At 46.2% G+C, this 25,868-nt stretch overlaps 1 protein-coding gene across 2 annotated transcripts in view; it reads left to right on the plus strand.

The window, feature by feature from the left end:
- The first annotated feature begins 9,617 nt into the window (after nucleotides 1-9,617).
- LOC141223166 (uncharacterized) overlaps nucleotides 9,618-25,868 on the plus strand; it is a 34,436-nt gene continuing 18,185 nt past the window's right edge. The window contains exon 1 of one of the 2 annotated variants that reach the window (XM_073666790.1): nucleotides 9,618-9,682. The gene's annotated coding sequence lies outside the window, so the exon portion shown is untranslated. Of the gene's footprint in view, nucleotides 9,683-24,007; nucleotides 24,104-25,868 lie in introns of those variants that run through there. The other variant, XM_073666791.1, reaches the window with a different exon arrangement.

Genomic DNA, 25,868 nt, shown 5'->3' on the forward strand with positions numbered 1-25,868 from the left:
CAGTAGATAGCTCAAGAATATTATTCCAAGCCAGAAAGTTGTTGGCACTACATTGGATAGACAATTCTCCCCCAACAATAACAGAACTAAAATCCAGGATAAATAACAATCTATGCTTGGAAAGGGGATCTTATATTAAAGGAACGCTCAATGAACCTTCACAGAAATACTATCCTGGACCGTTTGTCCATTTCCTTACAGTAAACCAGGAATTTATATCCTTATACCCAAGGTGTCAGCAAATAATAATTGTCTCAGTCCACACAATTGCCCCTTCTTAGATATATTCTTTTTCTTTTGATGTCTCAATAGGGGAAAAAAAGCCGTCAGGAAGTATTCAGATATTTATGTACAAATGTAAAATTACTATTCCAAACATTGTACTATAGAGCGATATTGGGTTTTATATCATTGTAAACCGGTTCTTGTATTCTTTACTGGTTTTTATTTCTTTTTCTTTTTTTTTGTCACAAAGTTTATTTAAAAAATGAAATGTTGTTAATTCTTTGTTTTGTTAAATAAAAATGATCTGATTGAAAAAAAGAAAGGAGCGAAGGTCTTTACTAGATCAAACGTATACAAAATATCAAGATCATATGTGAAGGTTCTCGTATGAATTCACAGATAAATGTGGTTGCTCATTGGCAAAAAGGTTACATCCACACGTGTAAAGGACATACGTATCCAAAATAAAAGGGGCACCCGGGCCAGAAACTCATAACCCCATTGACATAGCGGAAGCATTTAGTTTCTTTTATAGTTCGCTGTATAATATTCATGGACAACACCACGACATGCCACCTAATATTCTTGAAACTAAAAATGACAAATATATTAAGGACACTGCCGTTCCTTCCTTACAGACCCCTGAGCAGGAGATACTAGACAAAGCTTTCACTAAACAAGAGATAGGAGAGGACAATAAATCATTCCCTATCGGGAAGAGCCCGGGGCCAGATGGATTCAATAATAGATTTTATAACATGTTTGCACCTCTGTTATTACCATTTTTAGCCTAAGTGTTCAATAATATCTCAGAAGACTCCCCCTTTTGCCCCCCAATCACTTAAGGCTCATATAACGGTTTCATCAAAGCCTGGAAAAGAACCAAATACCTGCCCTAATATTCATCCAATATCATTAAATAATGTAGACGTCAAAATATTCTCTAAAATGGTTACAACACGGCTCTCCCACTACCTACCCTCAATTGTCAGCAACGATCAGGTTGGCTTCATTAAGGGCAGAGAAGCTTGTGATAATAAAAATAAAATGTTGTTAATTTCACATGCAAAAAACAGGGGGATCCCAATGTGCCTTGTTTCTGCCTACGCTAAAAAAGCGTTCGACACAGTGCATTGGACTTTCTTGAAGAGCACCCTACCACAAATTAGGTTGGACTCTTTCTTGTTACCTAAACTTCTATCCTTCTACACTGACCCTAAAGCGATAGGGTAAACGGCCTTCTATATGACACATTTTCTATTAAAAAGGGGACGAGACCAGGGTGTCCCTTATCACCTCTCCTATACACATTGGTGATGGAACATTTCGCGGTAGCATTACATACAAATCCAGATATTAGTGGAGTTACTATAGGCTCACATCACTATAAACTAGCTCTATACGCAGATGACTTGTTGCTCTATGTTTCAAACCCAATGATCTCATTTCCCTCTATAATAAAGGAATTTGAATAACTCAGCCATGTAAGCAATTTTAATTCAACTACTCTAAAACAGAAGCCATGAACATAACTTTTAACGCTGAACTGACACAATAACTCATTTCTAACTTCCCCTTTAAGTGTCAGAAAGACACAATTAAGTACCTGGATATACAAATTCTGGGGAACTTGGATGATCTGTATCTTTTAAATTATATCCCCCATCCTTGAACAAATGGTTAAAAATCGAATGAATTATAACTTGAAACCCTTGTCCTGGTTTGGTCGTATTAGTCCGATCAAAATGGACATTTTACCAGATCTTCTTTATATATTTCAGAGCGTTCCGGTCTGCGTTCCTCAGACCTTTTTCTCCCGTCTCAACAATTCTAACATCAAGTTTGTATGGGGAACATCGAGGCCTAGGATACGTGTTAAAATATTGTGAAGAAACAGGAGGGAGGGTTAGGGAGCTGCAACGCTGAATCCAAACAGGGTGAAGATAGTCCACTGAAGGGTGCCGGTCCCGCTGGTGAGCACAGACATATGAAGAAAACGAAAAGGAGAAAATCGGCACTCCAACAGGTAAAATATGAGAAAAATGTATTGGATCATTTAAAAAAAAAAAAAAGTTAAATTCTTATGTGTTTTTGGCGCTAGGGTTGTGCCCTTAGTTATAGCAGATGAGAAAAGGACAATGAAGTCATTATATATACACAAGCACAATGGAGTCACATGACACGAAATGAGAAATCAATTAGACATGCAAAAGGTGTGAAGAAAATCCCGGCCACAGTTCACATTGAAGACAACGAGATCAAATCCAGACAAGGTGATCATTACAAGCGTCACACAACAAGCCAGAAATGCAAAACACCATGATGGTGAAAAATAAGATAGAATTACACCTCATACTCTTATTCATGCATATCCGTATCCCCCTCTGTATATAAACTGTTTATTGCAGGACATTTGTGTGAAGACCACCGGTGTTAGCTGCCAGGGGATTATCCCATATAGGAACACAACACCGGGATTAAGTGTACAGGTGTGAGATCACAGGGTCAGAACATCGCAAATGCCATCAACTATAGCACCGGAAGGTGGGAGGATATACTGATTATAGAGGGACAGGAACATGTATGCATGAGATGGATGATAGATTCAGTATAGAGCATCACAATAACAATGTCCAATAAACAGAGAAAACGCATCAATGTCTAAATTGTGAATAGAAATATTGTTCTTATCGATCTGACACACGTAAAAATATAATATAAAATAATATGCACAATAACCAATATGGAGAAACTATAAACCTATAACAATGAACATATAAAGGGGAAAAAAATTATGCAAATCAAAATTGATTATATAGTAGAAGATTTACAAGGAAATCCACCTGCATCTGATCTGGTGCAAAGTATAATATCCTGGCAAAGGATCATAAAGCCGCAGATATACCGAGCATTATCTGTCATATCACCGGGAGGCAAATAGATGCATCATTGTAAAACATACGAGAACAAGTACAGAACACTGGTGAGATTACTGTGGAGCATTGTAATGGCGAATCAGATTACTGTGGAGCATTGTAATGGCGAATCAGATTACTGTGGAGCATTGTAATGGCGAATCAGATTACTGTGGAGCATTGTAATGGCGAATCAGATTACTGTGGAGCATTGTAATGGTGAATCAGATTACTGTGGAGCATTGTAATGGCGAATCAGATTACTGTGGAGCATTGTAATGGTGAATCAGATTACTGTGGAGCATTGTAATTGGGAATCAGATTACTGTGGAGCATTGTAATGGCGAATCAGATTACTGTGGAGCATTGTAATGGCGAATCAGATTACTGTGGAGCATTGTAATGGCGAATCAGATTAGATGGAGCGTACAAATCCATGATATCCAAGAGCTGGATGTATAACAGATCAATGGCAATGGGAGACGTCTGCATAGAGTCTGATGGAGAACCTGATCGTGAGGCTATAGATGGAGCAAGCATTTCTATCTGTATCAACGAAAAACAGGTAATTACATTATAATAAAACTGACAAAAACAAATATCTGACGCAGAACTGAATCGTGAAGCTGTGGATGTAGTGGGAATTTCTATCTGTATCAACGAAAAACAAATAATTAAATTATATTGCGAAAAAATGGACAAAAATAAATATATGAGAAATGGAAGATAAATAAGCTGCAGAACATTGCAATGGAAATACTCAGTCATTGCTGAAAAATCTTTAAGATATTTGCATCATTTATGTGCGTTCTGCGAAGATGAATCAGCGATGATAGCGCAATATACAGAAAGGCAAATAAGTACACCGGCAAATAATAACCGGAAAAACACAAAATAAATTCAGAAAACCTGGAATGTCACCATATAGATGTCTGCTGGGAATAAACCAGTATGGATTTCATCAATAGATGTAAAACAGGTCATTGCGGAAATTCATTACCCGAAGGGTATTTAGTATTTACACGTCAGATCCAGAAGGCTTCACGCATATTAAGGTGTTTCTGTCTGTTTCCACCCCTTACCGGATGATGAACTTTTTCAAGACCAAGGAAAGAAAAATGTGTGAGATCACTATTCTGTATGGACACACAATGTTTTGTTCCCCCGGAGTATGTGCTATTAGAACTGTTGATATATGAAATCTGCTCCGGTGTGCTCTATGAATCCTATCAATTTGTATAAAACAATGTTGTCCACTATTCTGGAGGAAGGCATTTATTTGGCTGTTACCTGATTATCCCATTTTACCCATTTTTCATGGGCTCCCCAAAACACTAAAGGGTATCTCCCCTCCCCCACCCTTCGCCCTATTATCTAGGGTATGCGTTCATTGAATGAGAATTTAAGCCAATGGCTGGTGAATATTTGTATCCTCTGGTTATTCAAACACCAGCTATGTGAAAGATACTACGTCTGTCCTGAGGGGTTTTGACAGGTTCGTGTGGCAGGAAGAATATAGGTTTGTCACCAGCAATGTTGTCAACCTGTATTCCTCCATTCCTCACGCATTGGCCATCATTGCCGTTCAACACCATTTAAATAAATATAGTGGATATTCTGTGAATTTACAAAGGTTCATTATAACATAAAATATTTGTTGTCCCACAATAATTTTATGTTTGATTCTAAATATTATTTACAAGTACTTGGAGTCCCCATGGGCTCCAAATTCTCACCATCTTTGGCTATGCTGTACATGTCGTGGTGGGAAGAAATTTACATTTTTTCTGATGATAATCCATTTTTTAGCACATTTTTTGGTTTGGTAGATATGTTGATGATGTACTTTTAGTATGGAGAGGTGACCCCCATTTAGTGTCACAATTTGTTTTGTATTTGAATTCCTATTCCTTAAATTTAAAATTCACTGTCGGTGAACCTTTGATTTCCACTCCATTTCTGGATATTTTCCTGACCGGGATAGTAACATCTCATAAAGTGGACACCACACTCTATAGAAAACCTTTGTCAGGCAACACATTACTGTAGTCTTCCAATTCTCAACTTACTCTATACAGTTCGCAGGGACGACTCAGTATAGGTGGAGGGAAGCACTCCGATGCCCGTTCAGAGAATGTGACCCGTACTACACAAAATTTGTAACTTCCAACATAAGTGCTGATCCATCCTCCATGGATTCTTTTATGCCTAAGGGGAGACCTGCCCCCACACCCCCTGTGATGACATCACGGGGGCTGGTCTCCAGCCTTCATATTTTTATTAGATATCTGTTTTTGGCAATAACTTATCGTGGGTTGATCGTAGAGGCCCGAAAGTGATACCATATTTTCCGTTATGATTTTACCTTTCTCCAGAGACCACATACAGTATAGCTGCCATCTGCTATTTTGCTACTTTTGCGCCACAGCTCCCCAGAGGGGCTTACAGCGACGGAAAAATATCCATATTGTTCCTTAGCTGACCCTGCCACCCAAAATATAGGCTTCATTATTATCGGACGTATGGAACTTTAGTTATTCCCTATTCAGTATCGGCTTCGGGCTGTCTGCATGCCTTTGTTACATTCCCTTTGAAGCACTGGAAATACAACCTTCTCAGTTAGCTGTAAATCTATCACAAGCCTGTGTTAATTGGGTTTGGTAGCAGCTTTTGGGCCAGCATTAGCTTACAAGGCTCTTCTCATGTGTGTGTTAACTTGCATAGAGGCCACTGGCCAAAGTGTCAGCTCTTCTCCCGTGGACAATTACTATAGGGGAGGAGGGAAGAGGGGTCTGGGAGAGAGACTTCTTAATATCTATGACAGGGGAGAAGAAAAGATTTTCAATATTTCCATGACAATCTGTTTTTCATTGATACAGATAGAAATCCTTGCTATACCTATAGCCTCACGATCAGGTTTTGCATCAGACTCTATGCAGACGTATCCCATTGCAATTGATTTGTTATACATCCAACTCCTGGATAGCATGGATTTGTACATTCCATCTAATCTGATTCACCATTGCAATGTTCCACAGTAATCTCAGCAGTGTTTTGTACATACTTGTTTTCATCTGTTTTACAATGATGCATCTATTTGCCTCCCGTTGATATGATAGATAATGCTCGGTATATCTGCGACTCTATGATCCTTTGCCAGGATATTATGCTTTGCACCAGATCAGATGCGGGTGGATTTCCTAACATCGGTGGTTTTCACACAAATTTCCTGCAATAAACAGTTTATATACAGGGTGGGATACAAATATGCATGAACAAGAGTATGACGTTTAATTCTATGTGCCTTGTATATAGTATTATTTGGTCACTATGTGGTGATAATATTTGGTCCGGCCATGGTGTGACGGTTTTTGTCCCTTTGTATGTGATATTATTTGAAAAAATGTATGTGACACATTCCCTTATAGAAAAATAAATAAAAATATACCTAGATAGAGTACTGGATATTTTAAGAAATGTTTAATAGGTTAGAATAGAGTAGGGCCCGGCCAGAAGAGTCTACCTTGTCGTGGCGGCGGCTTACAAAATCTTTTGGCCAAAACAAAAGCTGCTGCTATGTATGTGATCTGCTGTTCTATGGGAACTGTTAGGGTATGTGCACATGGTCAGAGCAGCTGCAGGTTTGGCAAGGTGTTACAGCATAGTGGATAGGATTTCTCCGCTCCGAACACCTCGTACACACGCGGCTCCGCTCCATACACCTCGTACACACGTGGCTCCGCTCCGTACACCTTGTACACACACGGCTCCGCTCCGTACACCTCGTACACACGCGGCTCCGCTCCGTACACATCGTACACGCGCGGCTCCGCTCCCTACACCTCGTACACGCGCGGCTCCGCTCCGTACACCTCGTACACACGCGGCTCCGCTCCGTACACCTCGTACACACGCGGCTCCGCTCCGTACACCTCATACACACGCGGCTCCGCTCCGTACACCTCGTACACACGCGGCTCCGCTCCGTACACCTCGTACACAGGCGGCTCCACTCCGTACACCTCGTACACACACGGCTGTGCTCCGTACACCTCGTACACAAGCGGCTCCGCTGAGTACACCTCGTACACATGCGGCTCCGCTCCGTACACCTCGTACACAGGCGGCTCCACTCCGTACACCTCGTACACACACGGCTGTGCTCCGTACACCTCGTACACACGCGGCTCCGCTGAGTACACCTCGTACACATGCGGCTCCGCTCCGTACACCTCGTACACACGCGGCTCCGCTCCGTACGCCTCGTACACGCGCGGCTCCGCTCCGTACACCTCGTACACACACGGCTGTGCTCCGTACACCTCGTACACACGCGGCTCCGCTTCGTACACCTCGTACACACGCGGCTCCGCTCCGTACACCTCGTACACAGGCGGCTCCACTCCGTACACCTCGTACACACACGGCTGTGCTCCGTACACCTCGTACACACGCGGCTCCGCTGAGTACACCTCGTACACATGCGGCTCCGCTCCGTACACATGCGGCTCTGCTCCGTACACCTCGTACACATGCGGCTCCGCTCCGTACGCCTCGTACACGCGCGGCTCCGCTCCGTACGCCTCGTACACGCGCGGCTCCGCTCCGTACGCCTCGTACACGCGCGGCTCCGCTCCGTACACCTCGTACACGCGCGGCTCCGCTCCGTACACCTCGTACACACACAGCTGTGCTCCGTACACCTCGTACACACGCGGCTCCGCTTAGTACACCTCGTACACACGCGGCTCCGCTCCGTACACCTCGTACACACGCGGCTCCGCTCCGTACACCTCGTACACACGCGGCTCCGCTCCGTACGCCTCGTACACACACGGCTCCGCTCCGTACACCTCGTACACACGCGGCTCCGCTCCCTACACCTCGTACACGCGCGGCTCCGCTCCGTACACCTCGTACACGCGCGGCTCCGCTCCCTACACCTCGTACACGCGCGGCTCCGCTCCGTACACCTCGTACACACACTGCTCCGCTCCGTACGCATCGAACAAGCGCGGCTCCGCTCCGTACACCAAGTACACATGGCTCCGCTCCGTACACCTCGTACACACGCGGCTCCGCTCCGTACAACTCGTACACACGCGGCTCCGCTCCGTACACCTCGTACACACGCGGCTCCGCTCCGTACACCTCGTACACACGCGGCTCCGCTCCGTACACCTCGTACACACACGGCTGTGCTCCGTACACCTCGTACACACGCGGCTCCGCTGAGTACACCTCGTACACACGCGGCTCAACTCCGTACACATGCGGCTCTGCTCCGTACACCTCGTACACACGCGGCTCCGCTCCGTACGCCTCGTACACGCGCGGCTCCGCTCCGTACACCTCGTACACACACGGCTGTGCTCCGTACACCTCGTACACACGCGGCTCCGCTTCGTACACCTCGTACACACGCGGCTCCGCTCCGTACACCTCGTACACAGGCGGCTCCGCTCCGTACAACTCGTACACACACGGCTGTGCTCCGTACACCTCGTACACACGCGGCTCCGCTGAGTACACCTCGTACACATGCGGCTCCGCTCCGTACACATGCGGCTCTGCTCCGTACACATGTGGCTCCGCTCCGTACGCCTCGTACACGCGCGGCTCCGCTCCGTACGCCTCGTACACGCGCGGCTCCGCTCCGTACACCTCGTACACACACGGCTGTGCTCCGTACACCTCGTACACACGCGGCTGTGCTCCGTACACCTCGTACACACGCGGCTCCGCTCCGTACACCTCGTACACACGCGGCTCTGCTCCGTACACCTCGTACACACGCGGCTCCGCTCCGTACACCTCGTACACACGCGGCTCCGCTCCGTACGCCTCGTACACACACGGCTCCGCTCCGTACACCTCGTACACGCGCGGCTCCGCTCCCTACACCTCGTACACGCGCGGCTCCGCTCCGTACACCTCGTACACGCGCGGCTCCGCTCCCTACACCTCGTACACGCGCGGCTCCGCTCTGTACACCTCGTACACACACTGCTCCGCTCCGTACGCATCGCACACGCGCGGCTCCGCTCCGTACACCTAGTACACATGGCTCCGCTCCGTACACCTCGTACACACGCGGCTCCGCTCCGTACACCTCGTACACACGCGGCTCCGCTCCGTACACCTCGTACACACGCGGCTCCGCTCCGTACACCTCGTACACACGCGGCTCCGCTCCGTACACCTCGTACACACGCGGCTCCGCTCCGTACACCTCGTACACACACGGCTCTGCTCCGTACACCTCGTACACACGCGGCTCTGCTCCGTACACCTCGTACACACGCGGCTCTGCTCCGTACACCTCGTACACACGCGGCTCTGCTACATCCACACTGTAAACCCCTCCTGACCCCACACATAAACTTCAGCTCATCCAGCACCATGACAACCAGCACAGCAGAGTCCTGCATCCACTGAGGCCCCTGATCATGTGACCCCTGACTCCTCCCCTCCTGTGACCTCATCACAGCTCCTGTGCGCACAGAGCAGCCATATATGTGGTGGCGGCTCTGCAGGTGGAGGTATGTGGAGACCCCCCATTACTGGGCGCAGGGGGCATTAACCCCTTCAGCACCGAGACTCTTTTGGGGTCTTTTGTTGCCCCTTTATAAGAATCATAAGGTTTTTGTTCTGTTTCCTGTAATAGATACATACGACCCAACTATGGAGACAGGGAGGGAGGAAACGTATTGTTCTCATAGTACAGGACCCCTTTACTGCCCCACAGTGTAATGCCCCCATTATGCCCCTTATGCAGGATGTATGATGCCCCCCACAGTGTAATGCCCCCATTATGCCCCTTATGCAGGCTGTATGATGCCCCCACACAGTGTAATGCCCCCATTATGCCCCTTATGCAGGATGTATGATGCCCCCACAGTGTAATGCCCCCATTATGCCCCTTATGCAGGATGTATGATGCCCCCACACAGTGTAATGCCCCCATTATGCCCCTTATGCAGGATGTATGATGCCCCCACACAGTGTAATGCCCCCATTATGCCCCTTATACAGGATGTATGATGCCCCCACACAGTGTAATGCCCCCATTATACCCCTTATGCAGGATGTATGATGCCCCCACACAGTGTAATGCCCCCATTATACCCCTTATGCAGGATGTATGATGCCCCCACACAGTGTCATGCCCCCATTATGCCCCTTATGCAGGATTTATGATGCCCCACACAGTGTAATGCCCCCATTATGCCCCTTATGCAGTATGTATGATGCCCCGACACAGTGTAATGCCTCCATTATGCCCCTTATGCAGGATGTATGATGCCCCCCACAGTGTAATGCCCCCATTATGCCCCTTATGAAGTATATATGATGCCCCTTGCCGCTGGTGGGACGGCTTGTATACTTTTTTTGATCAAAAATAGTTCACTAAGTACCCTATATTTATTATGCAACTTTGCTTTACATTTATATATAATGATGGTAGGGTATGAGATATATTTTTTGTCTTTTGTAGGTTTTGCTTCTTTTTGCTAGTGTGAACATGCTCCTATTTCTTGCATGTCTACCATCTTAGACCTCAGTTCACATTGCTTGTTTTTTTTTTCCCCTTATGCAGTATGTATGATGCCCTGACACAGTGTAATGCCCCCATTATGCCCCTTATGCAGGATGTATGATGCCCCCCACAGTGTAATGCCCCCATTATGCCCCTTATGCAGGATGTATGATGCCCCCACACAGTGTAATGCCCCCATTATGCCCCTTATGCAGGATGTGTAATGCCCCCCTTATGCCCATTATGCAGTATGTATGATGCCCCCACACAGTGTAATGCCCCCATTATGCCCCTTATGCAGTATGTGTGATGCCCCCACACAGTGTAATGCCCCCATTATGCCCCTTATGCAGGATGTATGATGCCCCCATTATGCCCCTTATGCAGGATGTATGATGCCCCACACAGTGTAATGCCTCCATTATGCCCCTTATGCAGGATGTATGATGCCCCCACACAGTGTAATGCCCCCATTATGTCCCTTATGCAGGATGTATGATGCCCTCACACAGTGTAATGCCCCCATTATGCCCCTTATGCAGTATGTATGATGCCCCCCACAGAGTGTAATGCCCCCATTATGCCCCTTATTCAGGATGTATGATGCCCCCACATAGTGTAATGCCCCCATTATGCCCCTTATGCAGGATGTATGATGCCCCCACACAGTGTAATGCCCCCATTATGCCCCTTATGCAGGATGTATGATACCCCCACACAGTGTAATGCCCCCATTGTGCCCCTTATTATTATTAGTAGTATTTATTATTATAGCACCATTTATTCCATGGCGCTTTTACATGTGATAGGGCTATACATAGCAAAAACATTTACATAATCTTAACAAAACGAGTCAGCAACTGGTACAGGAGGAGAGAGGACCCTGCCTGCGAGGGCTCACAGTCTACAAGGGATGGGTGGAGGTAGAGGAGGTCATGCAGTAATGTGGTGGGGTAGTGGTTACTGCAGGTTGTAGACTTGTCGGAAGAGGTAGGTCTTCAGGTTTCTTTTGAAGGCTTCCATGGTAGGCGAGAGTCTGATATGTTGGGTTAGAGAGTTCCAGAGTAGGGGGGATGCACGGGAGAAATCTTGTATGCGATTGTGGGAAGAGGAGATAAAAGGGGAGTAGAGAAGGAGATCTTGTGAGGATTGGAGGTTGCGTGCAGGTAAGTACCGGGAAACTAAATCACAGATGTATGGAGGAGACTGGTTGTGGATGGCTTTGTATGCCATGGTTAGGGTTTTGAACTTGAGTCCCTGGGCAATGGGGAGCCAGTGAAGGGATTGACTGAGGGGAGAGGCCGAGGAATAGTGGGGGGACATGTGGATTAGTCGAGCAGTAGATTTTAGGATAGATTGGAGGGGTGCAAGAGTGTTGGAAGGGAGGCCACAGAGCTGGAGGTTGCAGTAGTCAAGGCAGGAGATGATGAGGGCATGCACTAGTGTTTTTGCAGAGTCTTTGCTTAGGAATGCACGGATCCGGGAGATATTTTTGAGTTGGAGTCGGCAGGAAGTGGAAAGGGCTTGGATATGTGGTTTGAAGGAGAGATCAGGGTCCAGGGTTACCCCAAGGCAGCGAGCTTGTGGGACTGGGGAGAGTGAACAGCCATTGACGTTGATGGATAGGTCAGATGGGGGATATGAATGAGAGGGTGGAAAGATGATGAACTCTGTTGTATCCATGTTAAGTCTTAGAAATCTGGCAGAGAAGAAGGATGAAATAGCAGACAGACATTGAGGGATTTTGGTTAGTAGGGAGGAGATATCTGGTCCAGAGAGGTATATCTGTGTGTCATTATCATAGAGGTGATACTGAAAGCCGTGAGACTCTATGAGCTGTCCCAGGCCGAGGGTGTAGATGGAGAAGAGCAGAGGTCCTAGAACTGAACCTTGGGGGACACCGACAGATAGGGGGCGAGATGAGGAGGTGGTGCGTGAGTGGGAGTAGCTGAATGTCCTGTATGTTAGGTATGAGGAGATCCAAGATTGGGCCAAGTCCGTGATGCCAAGAGATGAGAGAATCTGTAGTAAGAGGGAATGGTCGACTGTGTCGAAGGCAGATGACAGGTCCAGAAGGAGGAGGATGGAGTAGTGTCGCTTGGATTTGGCGGTTAGTAGGTTGTTGGTGACTTTGGTCAGGGCAGTTTCAGTCGAGTGGTGCGGTCGGAAGCCAGATTGTAGGCTGTCGAAGAGTGAGCAGGAGGAGAGCTGGGAGGACAGTTCAAGGTGGACTTGTTGTTCTAGTAGTTTTGAGGCATAGGGGAGAAGTGATATGGGGCGGTAGCTAGTCAGAGAGGATGGGTCAAGGGAGGGCTTTTTGAGGATGGGTGTGATTAAGGCGTGTTTGAGACATGAGGGGAAGACACCGGTTGTTAGTGACAGGATGAAGAGGTGGGTTAGGGTTGGGATGAAGACTGTGGTAAGGTTAGAGATGTGGGGTGGGATGGGATTGGGTCAAGTTCGCAGGTGGTGAGGTGTGATTTGGAGAGTAAAGAGGAGACTTGACCTTCTCTAATGGTGGAGAAGTGGGGTTTGGAGGAGGAAGGTTGAGTAGATATGAGGAGGGGTTGTACTGACTTAGGCAAAAGCTTTGTCTGATGGTGTCAATCTTCTGCTTGAAGAATAAACCAAAGTCTTTGGCTGAGATGAGAGAAGAGGGAGGAGGCGCTGGGGGACGAAGGAGAGAATTGAAAGTGTTAAATAGCTGTTTAGGGTTGTGGAACGGGGAAGATATGAGAGATGAGAAGTGTGTTTGTTTTTCTGCAGTGAGTGTGGACTTGAAAATGGTGAGGGATTATTTGAATGCGATGAAGTGAGACCTTTTCCATCTCCGCTCCGCAACCCTGGAGGCCCGTCGCAGTTCTTTAGTAAGTTTGGTGTGCCAGGGTTGCCTGTTGATTCTGCGAGCTTTGGTATGTGTGAGAGGGGCGATCGAGTCGAGAGCTGCAGCTATTTTGGTGTTATATAAAGCGGCAGCAACATCTGCATTGTGTAAGGAATTTATGTCTGTAAGAGGGAGGAGGGATTCAGAGAGTGAATGTAGGTCAAGGTGTTTGAGGTTTCTGCGAGGGTGTGTAAGTTCGTGGAGTGGGGATTGTGCACCTGGAGAGGAGAGGGTAGAGAATGTGAGGAGGTTATGGTCAGAGAGAGGGAGAGGTGAGTTAGAGAGGTTAGATCGGGAACAGAGGCGAGTGAAGATGAGGTCCAGTGTGTGGCCATCTTTATGAGTAGCTGCAGAAGACCATTGAGCAAGGCCGAAGGAGGAAGTGAGGGATAGGAACTTAGAGACAGACTAGTGGGAAGTGTCAATGAGGATGTTGAAGTCACCCATTATGATAGTGGGGATGTCAGCGGAAAGGAAGCGAAGCAGCCAGGTGGTGAAGTGGTCTAAGAAAGTGGTGGCTAGCCCTGGAGGTTGGTAAATGACGGCCAGTTGGAGGTCAGAGGGGGAATAGATGCGCACACAGTGCGCCTCAAGAGAGGGGAGTGTAACGGAGGGTGGCAGTGGGATTTGGGTGAAAGCGCAGGTATCTGACAGGAGAAAACCTATGCCTCCACCATGTTTGCCATTGGGGCGGGGAGTGTGGGAAAGGTGGAATCCGCCATACGAAAGTATGGAGGATGTATGATGCCACCATTGTGCCCTTTATGCAGTATGAATGTCCCCACACAGCGTAATGCCCCTTATGCAGTATGTATGATGCCCCCCCACACAGTATAATGTTCTCATAGTACCGCCTGATGTTCTGCAGTTAGAATAAGTCCTGAGGTTTTATAGTTGGAATTATCCCTCTGGAAAATGGTTTTGCCTTCTCCCCTCTATGTATACTCCTATTTACTAATGGTATGTGACCCAGCTTTTCCGTCTTGACTCCCATGCAGATTTCTCTATACTTCTCTACTCCTATTTACTAATAGTATGTCCTCCAAGTTACACCAGCTACCCCCCACTTTCATTTATGACCTTGTTTACTTAGTCTTTGACTAGCCAGCATCTGTTTCAGCCCTAATCATCTGATCAAGATGAGCACAGACCACTCCCCTCTGGTTCACAGCTGAATGCAATCTGTAACAAATATATTGTGGGCCAGGAGTCTATGTCAGACTTTAGTCTGTGGCCATTACCTTAAGTATGGCCATTAGTTGAAGTATGAGAAATAAGAATTAATCCTGAAGGTAACTGGATACTAAGTCCCAGTAAACAATGTTTGTCTTTGTTTTCACTCTCGCCCCCTTAATCCTTCACTTCTTACAACCACCCCTCATCCCTACACCTAGTAAGGAACTCTTCATCTCTCCCTCCATTCTCCCCATCCATCTCACCTCCTCCTCAGAGCTATTCCTCAACATACAGTACAGACCAAAAGTTTGGACACAGCTTATCATTTAAAGATTTTTCTTTATTTTCTTGACTTTGAAAATTGTACATTCACACTGAAGGCATCAAAACTATGAATTAACACATGTGGAATTTTATACTTAACAAAAAAGTGTGAAACAACTGAAAATATGTCTTATATTCTAGGTTCTTCAAAGTAGCCACCTTTTGCTTTGATGACTGCTTTGCACACTCTTGGCATTCTCTTGATGAGCTTCAAGAGGTAGTCACCGGAAATGGTCTTCCAACAATCTTGAAGGAGTTCCCAGAAATGCTTAGCACTTGTTGGCCCTTTTGCCTTCACTCTGCGGTCCAGCTCACCCCAAACCATCTAGATTGGGTTCAGGTCTGGTGACTGTGGAGGCCAGGTCATCTGGCGTAGCGCCCCATCACTCTCCTTTTTGGTCAAATAGCCCTTACACAGCCTGAAGGTGTGTTTGGGGTCATTGTCCTGTTGAAAAATAAATGATGGTACAACTAAACGCAAACCGGATGGAATAGCATGCCGCTGCAAGATACTGTGGTAGCCATGCTGGTTCATTATGCCTTCAATTTTGAATAAATCCCCAACAGTGTCACCAGCAAAGGACCCCCACACCATCACACCTCCTCCTCCATGCTTCACTGTGTGAACCAGGCATGCAGAGTCCATCCGTTCACCTTTTCTGCGTCGCACAAAGACACGGTGGTTGGAACCAAAGATCTCAAATTTGGACTCATCAGACCAAAGCACAGATTTCCACTGGTCTAATATCCATTCATTGTGTTCTGTAGCCCAAACAAGTCTCTTCTGCTTGTTGCCTGTCCTTAGCAGTGGTTTCCTAGCAGCAATTTTACCATGAAGGCCTGCTGCACAAAGTCTCCTCTTAACAGTTGTTGAAGAGATGTGTCTGCTGCTAGAACTCTGTGTGGCATTGACCTGGTCTCTAATCTGAGCTGCTGTTAACCTGCGACTTCTGAGGCTGGTGACTCGGATAAACTTATCCTCAGAAGCAGAAGTGACTCTTGGTCTTCCTTTCCTGGGGCGGTCCTCATGTGAGCCAGTTTCTTTGTAGCGCTTGATGGTTTTTGCAACTGCACTGGGGGACACTTTCAAAGTTTTCCCAATTTTTCGGACTGACTGACCTTCATTTCTTAAAGTAATGATGGCCACTCGTTTTTCTTTACTTAGCTGCTTTTTTCTTGCCATAATACAAATTCTAACAGTCTATTCAGTAGGAGTATCAGCTGTGTATCCATCAGACTTCTGCACAACACAACTGATTGTCCCAACCCCATTTATAAGGCAAGAAATCCCACTTATTAAACCAGTCAGGGCACACCTGTGAAGTGAACACCATTTCCGGTGACTACCTCTTGAAGCTCATCAAGAGAATGCCAAGAGTGTGCAAAGCAGTCATCAAAGCAAAAGGTGGCTACTTTGAAGAACCTCGAATATAAGTCATATTTTCAGTTGTTTCACACTTTTTTGTTAAGTATATAATTACACATTTGTTAATTCATAGTTTTTTTGCCTTCAGTGTGAATGTACAATTTTCATAGTCAAGAAAATACAGAAAAATCTTTAAATGAGAAGGTGTGTCCAAACCTTTGGTCTGTACTGTACAATCCTTTGTCTCCAAACACAGACAGCCACCTCATGCCCTCTCCTGCTCCCACCTACTAATGCTTTCTCTGCTCCTCCTCACTGCTGGCGACATCTCTCCACATCCCGGCCCTCCTCACCACATCCCTACAATCACTTCCACCTCCTACCCACAATCTATCCCAAACTCTCGTAACCCTTCTAACCTTATACCCATCCTCCCAGCCCCTGCTTCCCCAGTCCCCCTAACAGGAGCTCTATGGAACGCTCTCTCCGTCTGCAACAAACTTTCCTACATTCACGACCTCTTCATCACTAACAAGCTTTCCTTCCTCGACATCACTGAAACCTGGCTCAACCCCTCTGACACGGCCTCTCCTGCTGCACTTTCGTATGGCGGATTCCACCTCTCCCACACCCCGCGCCCCACCGGCAAGCACGGTGGAGGAATAGGTTTCCTCCTCTCAGATAACTGCTCCTTCACCCATATCCCACTGCCGCCCTCAATTACTCTCCCATCTTTTGAAGTGCACTGCGTGCGCATCTACTCCCCCTCCAACTGGCTGTCATCTACCGCCCCCCAGGATCAACCACCACTTTCTTTGACCACTTCACCACTTGGCTACTTAATTTCCTCTCCGTTGACATCCCCACTATCCTCATGGGTGACTTTAACATCCCCATTGACACTTCCCTCTCAGCGGCCTCTAAGCTTCTATCCCTCACTTCCTCCTTCGGTCTAACTCAGTGGTCTTCCACACCCACCCACAAAGACGGCCACATGCTGGACCTCATCTTCACCCATCTCTGTTCCCTATCTAACCTCTCTAACTCACCTCTCCCTCTCTCTGACCACAACCTACTTACATTCTCTACCCTCTCCTCTCCAGGTCAACAATCCCCACTCCACAAACTTGCACACCCTCGCAGAAATCTCAGACACCTTGACCTACACTCACTCTCTGAATCCCTCCTCCCTCTTACAGACATTAGTTCCTTACATGATGCAGATGTTGCTCTCACTTTATACAACACCACAACAGCTGCAGCTCTCTATTCGGTCGCCCCCCTCACACATACCAAAGCTTGCACAATCAATAGAAAACCCTGGCACACCAGCCTAACTAAAGAACTGCGACGGGCCTCCAGGGTTGCCGAGGGCAGATGGAAAAAGTCCCACTCCAATGATAACTTCATTGCATTCAAACAATCCCTCACTACCTTCAAGTCCACACTCACTGCAGCAAAACAAACATACTTCGCATCCCTCATATCCTCTCTGTCTCACAACCCCAAACAACTATTCAACACCTTCAATTCTCTCCTCCGTCCCCCAGTGCCTCCTCCCTCTCCTCTTATTTCAGCCAAAGACTTTGCCTCATTCTTCAAGAAAATTGACACCATCAGACAAAGCTTTTGCCTAAAGCCCCCACAGCCCCTCCCCACACCTACTAAGCCCTCCTCCTCCAAAACCACCTTCTCCGCCATTACGGATGATCAACTATCCTCTTTACTCACCAAATCACACCTCACCACCTGTGAACTTGACCCAATCCCGTCCCACCTCATCCCAAACCTTACCACTATCTTCATCCCAACCCTAGCCCACCTCTTTAACCTGTCACTAACAACTGGTATCTTCCCCTCATGCTTCAAACATGCCTCAATCACACCCATCCTCAAAAAGCTCTCCCTTGACCCATCCTCTCTGACTAGCTATCGCCCCATATCACTTCTACCCTATGCCTCAAAACTACTGGAACAACACATCCATTCTGAACTGTCCTCCCACCTCTCCTCCTGCTCTCTCTTCGACCGCCTACAATCTGGTTTCCGACCGCACCATTCTACTGAAACTGCACTGACTAAAGTCACCAACAACCTACTAACCGCCAAATCTAAGCGACACTACTCCGTCCTCCTCCTCCTCGACCTGTCACCTGCCTTCGACACAGTGGACCATTCCCTCTTACTACAAACTCTCTCATCTCCTGGCATCACAGACTTAGCCCTATCCTGGATCTCCTCATACCTAACCGACAGGACATTCAGTTTCTCCCACTCACGCACCACCTCCTCATCTCGCCCCCTATCTGTCGCTGTCCCCCAAGGTTCAGTACTAGGACCTCTGCTCTTCTCCATCTACACCTTAGGCCTGGGACAGCTTATAGAGTCTCATGGCTTTCATTATCACCTCTATGCTGATGACACACAGATATACCTCTCTGGACCCGATATCTCCTCCCTACTAACCAAAATCCCACAATGTCTGTCCTCTATTTCATCCTTCTTCTCTGCTAGATTTCTAAAACTTAACTTGGACAAAACAGAATTCATCATCTTTCCGCCATCCCATTCACCCCCCCCATCTGACCTATCTATCAATGTCGATGGCTGTCCACTCTCCCCAGTCCCTCAAGCTCGCTGCCTTGGAGTAACCCTGGACTCTGAACTCTCCTTCAAACCACATATTCAAGCCCTTTCCACTTCCTGCCGACTCCAACTCCAAAATATCTCCCGGATCCGCACATTCCTCAACCATGAATCTGCAAAAACACTAGTGCACGCCCTCATCATCTCCCGCCTTGACTACTGCAACGTCCTGCTCTGTGGCCTCCCTTCTACCACTCTTGCACCCCTCCAATCTATCCTAAACTCTGCTGCACGACTAATCCACCTGTCCCCCCGCTATTCCCCGGCCTCTCCTCTCTGTCAATCTCTTCACTGGCTCCCCATTGCTCAGAGAATCCAGTTCAAAACCCTAACTATGGCATACAAAGCCATTCACAACCTGTCTCCTCCATATATCTCTGACCTAGTCTCCCGGTACATACCCGCATGCAACCTCCGATCCTCACAAGATCTCCTTCTCTACTCCCCTCTTATCTTCTCCTCCCACAATCGCATACAAGATTTCTCCCGTGCTTCCCCCCTACTCTGGAACTCTCTACCCCAACACATCAGACTCTCGTCGACCGTGGAAACCTTCAAAAGGAGCCTGAAGACCCACCTCTTCCGACAAGCCTACAACCTGCAGTAACCACCGCTGCATGACCAGCTCTACCCTCACCTAATGTATCCTCACCCATCCCTTGTAGATTGTGAGCCCTCGCGGGCAGGGTCCTCGCTCCTCCTGTACCAGTCGCTGTCACATTGTGTTCAAGATTATTGTACTTGTTTTTGCTATGTATACCCCTTTTCACATGTAAAGCGCCATGGAATAAATGGCGCTATAATAATAAATAATAATAATAATGTATACATGCATGTAGGGGAGCAGGCCTTACTAGATGTCTAGTCTTTGTACAGTATTATACCGCATGAGGATGGTATCAGAGGAGTAAGATGTTTCTTGAAATCGAGATCAGTAGAGTATAGCAGACATAATGACTTTATGGAGGATCTTCTAAAATTCACTCTTGCTCATAATAACTTCTTTCTTTTTGACAGGAAGTACTTCCACCAGCTCAGGGGTACTGCGATGGGGAGCCACTGTGCCCCCTCGTATGCTAACCTATTTCTGGGCTGGTGGGAGGAAAACACAATATTCATAGATGATCATAAGTGGTGGCAACCATATCTTGGGGCTTAGTATAGATATATTGACGACATTTTTATCATCTGGTAAAGTTTCTTGAATTTGTCAGGGAACTCAATATCCGTAGAGTGGGCCTGAGATTTATATCAGAGTTTAACCTCTTTACCCCCGAGGGTGGTTTGCACGTTAATGACCTGGCCAATTTTTACAATTCTGACCACTGTCACTTTATGAGGTAATTACTTTGGAACGCTTCAACGGATCCCCCTGATTCTGAGATTGTTTTTTCGTGACATATTGTACTTCATGATAGTGGTAAAATTTCTTCGATATCACTTGCATTTATTTGTAAAAAAAAAAACGGAAATTTGGCGAAAATTTGGAAAATTTTGCAATTTTCAAAATTTAAAATTTTATGCCCTTACATCAGAGATATATGTCACACAAAATAGTTAATAAATAACATTTCATTTCCCACATGTCTACTTTACATCAGCACAGTTTTGGAACCAACATTTTTTTTTATTAGGGAGCTATAAGGGTTAAAAGATGACCATTGATTTCTCATTTTTCCAACAAAATTTACAAAGTCATTTTTTTAGGGACCACATCACATTTGAATTCACTTTGAGGGGTCTTTATGACAGAAAATACCCAAAAGTGACACCATTCTAAAAACTACACCCCTCAAGGTGCTCAAAACCACATTCAAGAACCTTATTAACCTTTCAGGTGCTTCACAGGAATTTTTTGGAATGTGGAAGAAAAAAATGAACATTTAACTTTTTTCACAAAAATGTTACTTTAGACCCATTTTTTTATTTTCGCAGAGGTAACAGGAAAAAATGGACCCCAAAATTTGTTGTGCAATTTGCCCTGAGCACGCAAATACCCCATATGTGGGGAAAAAACACTGTTTGGACACACAGCAGAGCTCAGAAGGGAAGGAGCGCCATTTGACTTTTTGAATGTAAAATTTGCTTGAATAATTAGCAGACGCCATGTTGCGTTTGGAGAGCCCCTGATGTGCCTAAACAGTGGAAACCCCCCACAAGTGACACCATTTTGGAAACTAGACCCCTCAGGGAACTTATGTAGATGTGTGGTGAGCACCTTAAACCCCCAGGTGCTTCACAGAAATTTAGAACATTGAGCCGTAAAAATAAAATTTTCACATTTTTCCCACAAAAATGTTTTTCAGCCCCCAATTTTGCATTTTCATAAGGGTAACAGGAGAAATTGCACCATGCAATTTGTTCTACAATTCCTCCTGAGCACGCAGATACCGCCATCTGACTTTTTGAATGTAAAATTTACTTGAATACTTAGCGGATGTGCCCCTGATGTGCCTAAACAGTGGAAAAAACCCACAAGTGACACCATTTTGGAAACTAGACCCCTCAGGGAACTCATCTAGATGTGTGGTGAGCACCCTGAACCCCCAAGTGCTTTGGAGAAGTTTATAACATGGAGCTGTGAAAATAAAAAAAATCTAACTTTTTCCACAAAAATGTTTTAGCCCCAATTTTTTTATTTTCACAAAGGTAAGAGGAGAAAATGGACCCCAAAAACTGTTGTGCAATTTCTCCTGAGTACGCCAATACCCCATAGGTGGGGAAAATACAGTGTTTGGGCGCACGGCAGAGTTCAGAAGGGAAGGAGCATTGTGTGACTTTTTGAACGCAAAATGGCTGGAATGGAGAGCGGACGCCATGTCACATTTGGAGAGCCCCTGATGTGCCTAAACAGTGGAAACCCCCCCACACGTGACCCCATTTTGGAAACTACGCCCCTCAAGGATTTTATCAAGGGGTAAAGTGAACATTTTGAACCCAGAGGTACGACACAGAATTTGACAACATTAGGTCATCATATTGCATAAGTTGTCATTAGTCTTGAGCGCAAGTGCTCGCTACTTGAGTCTACATCAGGTACACGGGTATGCACCATGTATCGTGCGTGCTCGAGTGACATGCTCGAGTCCCCGCTCGCATGTTTCATGGTTATTAGACACCCCAAAAAAAAACATGCGGGGATCGCTCGTGCATAGCAGGCAATCCCCGCAAGGTTTTTTGGCCATGAAGCATATGAGGCAGAGACTCGAGCATGTCACTTGAGCACTTGCGATACTCAGTGCATACCCGAGCTCCCGATGCAAACTCAAGTAGCGAGCACTTGTGCTTAACACTAGTCGCCATATCGTCATCTTTTTTTTTTAACTTTTGAAAAAAATCCCTAGCCCAACCCTAGAGTTTATTTTTTACGCCGTTCCTCGTGCAGTATAAGTGATTAGACTACTTTATTCTTCGGGTCGGTGCGATTACAGAGATACCAGAATCATATCGGGTTTTTATGATGGACAGCTGTCACACACTAAAAGACGCATCTTTTGGTAAAATCTAGTTTTTGCATCACCATATTTTGAGAGCTATAATTTTCTCTTTCCCCATGACGGCACCACGGAGAGAGGGGATCCGGCCTTCAAGGACAGGAAACCTACAGATAAAAAGGGCGGCACCTCTCTCCCGCATCAGTTGGTTTCCTGTCCTTGTCAGGGACTTACGGAGAAACCTGTAACTACTAGGCTCTACGGGAAGACTTGGAAGAAATTCCTTTCCTTTGCAGGTACGGATATAGTGGGGGAGGCCCCCGTGGTTACCATCCTGGAGTTCCTTCAGAGGGGGTTGGAGCTGGGGTTGGCCACGAGCACGCTGAAGGTTCAGGTGGCAGCTCTGGGAGTCCTGTATAACTGCAACCTGGCAAGGGGTAGATGGGTCTCCAGGTTCATCAGGGCATCTCATAGATCCAGGCCCATCCCCTCCCGGAAGGCTCCTCCGTGGGATTTAAATCTTGTTCTTTCAGCCCTGACCAGAGGTCCCTTTGAACCACTAGGGGAAGCGTCCCTTAAAATCTTGTCCCTTAAAACGTCCCTTCTGGTAGCCCTCACCTCGGCTCGCCGCATTAGTGACATCCAAGCACTATCCGCTGGACCCCCCTTTACGCAGATTCTAGACGACAGAGTGACGCTTAGGACCGACCCTGCGTACCTGCCTAAGGTGGGATCCCTTTTTCACAGGTCACAGGAAGTTACCCTCCCTTCCTTCTGCGCAGCCCCAAAAAACAAGGGGGAAGAGGTCCTTCACACTTTGGACGTCAGGAGGTGCATTATGCAATATTTAGAGGCCACACGGGAGTGTAGGAAGGACAGGGCTCTGTTTGTGTGCTTCCAGGGATCTCGGAAGGGACAGAAAGCTTCCAAAGGAACCCTGGCAAGGTGGATAAGGGAAGCCATTTCCCTGGCTTATTCCTCAAGCGGGGAAACAGCGCCAGCAGGCCTAAGGGCTCACTCGACGAGGGCAGTGGCAACCTCCTGGGCGGAGAAGGCCGGAGCTACAATCGAACAGATATGTAGAGCGGCGACCTGGTCTTCTCCCTCCACGTTCTTTAAACACTACCGGCTGGATCTAACATCGTCTTCAGATCTTACCTTTGGCAGAAGGGTTCTGGAAGAGGTGGTCCCTCCCTAATCTTCACTGCTCTGCAATCTCTCCGTGGTGCCGTCATGGGGAAAGCGAAAGAGTAGTTACTTACCGGTAACGAAATTTCTCGGAACCCATGACGGCACCTGTACATTCCCTCCCCTTTTTTCTTACACATGGGTGTGCACAATCATTACTACCTGCTTGTTTAGTCACAGGGTGTGTCTAAAAAAAAAAAAAAAAAAAAAAAAAATACATATATATAATATATAAATAAAAATGCCATATCTGGTGTTACTAACCTGGCGGTCCTCTCGGTGCTCTGTAAACCGACTGATGCGGGAGAGAGGTGCCGCCCTTTTTATCTGTAGGTTTCCTGTCCTTGAAGGGCGGATCCCCTCTCTCCGTGGTGCCGTCATGGTTTCCGAGAAATTTCGTTACCGGTAAGCAACTACTCTTTTCCATATTTTGGCCAACAGTCATGTGACAGCTTGTTTTTTGGGGGATGATTTGATGTTTTATTGGTACCATTTTCAGGCACTTGACAATTTTTGATCGCTTTCTATTCCGATTTTTGGGAGGCAGAATAAACAAAACACAGCAATTCCAGAATTTTTTTTATGGGTTTTTTTTTTATGCTGTTCCGCGTGTGGTAAAATTGATAAGGCAGCTTTATTCTTCGGGTCAGTACGTTTACAGCGGTACCACATTTATATTGTTTTTCTATGTTTTGGCGCTTTTACACAATAAAAGCTATTTTATAGAAAAAAATATTTTTTTGCATCGCTTTATTCTGTGAGCTATAACTTTTTTATTTTTCGGCTGATGGAGCTGTATGGCAGCTTGTTTTTTGCGGGAAAAGATGATGTTTTCAGTGGTACAATTTTTATTTATATTCGTCTTTTTGATCGCGTGTTATTTCATTTTTTGTTTGGCGGTATGATGATAAAGCATTGTTTTTTGCTTCTTTTTTTTTATTTTTTTTTTTTACCGTGCTCACTGAAGGGGTTAAGTAGTTGGACAGTTTTATACGTCAGGTTGTTCCGGACGCGGCGATACTAAATATGTGTACTTTTATTGTTTTGTTTTTTTTCCATAATATTTATTAATGGGTACATTATATTTTTATTTTGGTGGATTATTGTTTTTATAATATTTTTACAAAAATTTTATTATTTTTTTTTTTTTTAATTTTTTAACACTTTGTGGACTTTTATTCTGTGTCCCACTCTGGGACTTTCACTTTTTTTATTCTGATTGCCTGTATAGCACAGGAATGCAGCACCATTCCTGTGTTATACAGGCTGTCAGTGCTGCACAGGGAGAAGATTCTTTTGTCATGCACTGCGCATGACCAAAGAATCTTCCTGCTGTCTGGTGACCCGGATGTTGTCATGACGACATCGGGTCATCATGGCAACATCCGGGAAGCCACGGCAGACAGCGCTGGAGGCCGGAAGAGGAGGTGAGTATCCCGATCACCTCCCCTTGCCACCGCAATGCTGCGATCGACTTCGATCGCAGCATTGAGGGGGTTAATGTGCCGGAAACGGTGCGGGACCACTCCCTGCACATTGTCACAGCTGACACCTGGTACTATCAGCTGACACCCGTCGGCGATCGCCCCGCACTGCTTGTGTGCGGGCGCGATTGCCGTATGACCTAATAGTACGTCATTGGTCTAATAGGCCCAGGTCACCAAGACGTACTATTAGGTCATACGTCAGAAAGGGGTTAAATATTACCAGTTGCCTTTCCTGGATGTACTAATCAAGAATGAAGGGGATGGGACCCTAGGGACACTCATCTACCATAAACCTAGAAGCACTAATAAACTATTGTAGTGGGATAGTCACCACCCCATCCTCCTTAAAAAAAGCAATATCCAAGGGCCAATTTTTACTGTTGAGAAGAGACTGCTCTAATGTCACAAATTTTAACATACAGGCAATAGACATGAACACCAGATTCATGGAAAAAGGTACCTACAGTAGATTTTGGATTTCACACGATTATTTGCAGAAAATCAGGAGAGACAGACACTCCTCCATACCTAACCAAGAGAGCAAGAAAAAGATGGGATAACACGAGTAATAGGAACTTACGAGAATCAGAGTGACCATATCTTTAATATCCTGAGAAAACCCTGGACCTGAGGGTGCTGTGGGATCTACTCCCACAATAACTTTCAGAAAGGGTCGGTCAATT

Source organism: Phyllobates terribilis, unplaced genomic scaffold (assembly GCF_046119375.1).
Source record: "Phyllobates terribilis strain yellow unplaced genomic scaffold, ASM4611937v1 Scaffold_374__1_contigs__length_1864666, whole genome shotgun sequence".
In the NCBI taxonomy this organism is placed as follows: domain Eukaryota; kingdom Metazoa; phylum Chordata; class Amphibia; order Anura; family Dendrobatidae; genus Phyllobates; species Phyllobates terribilis.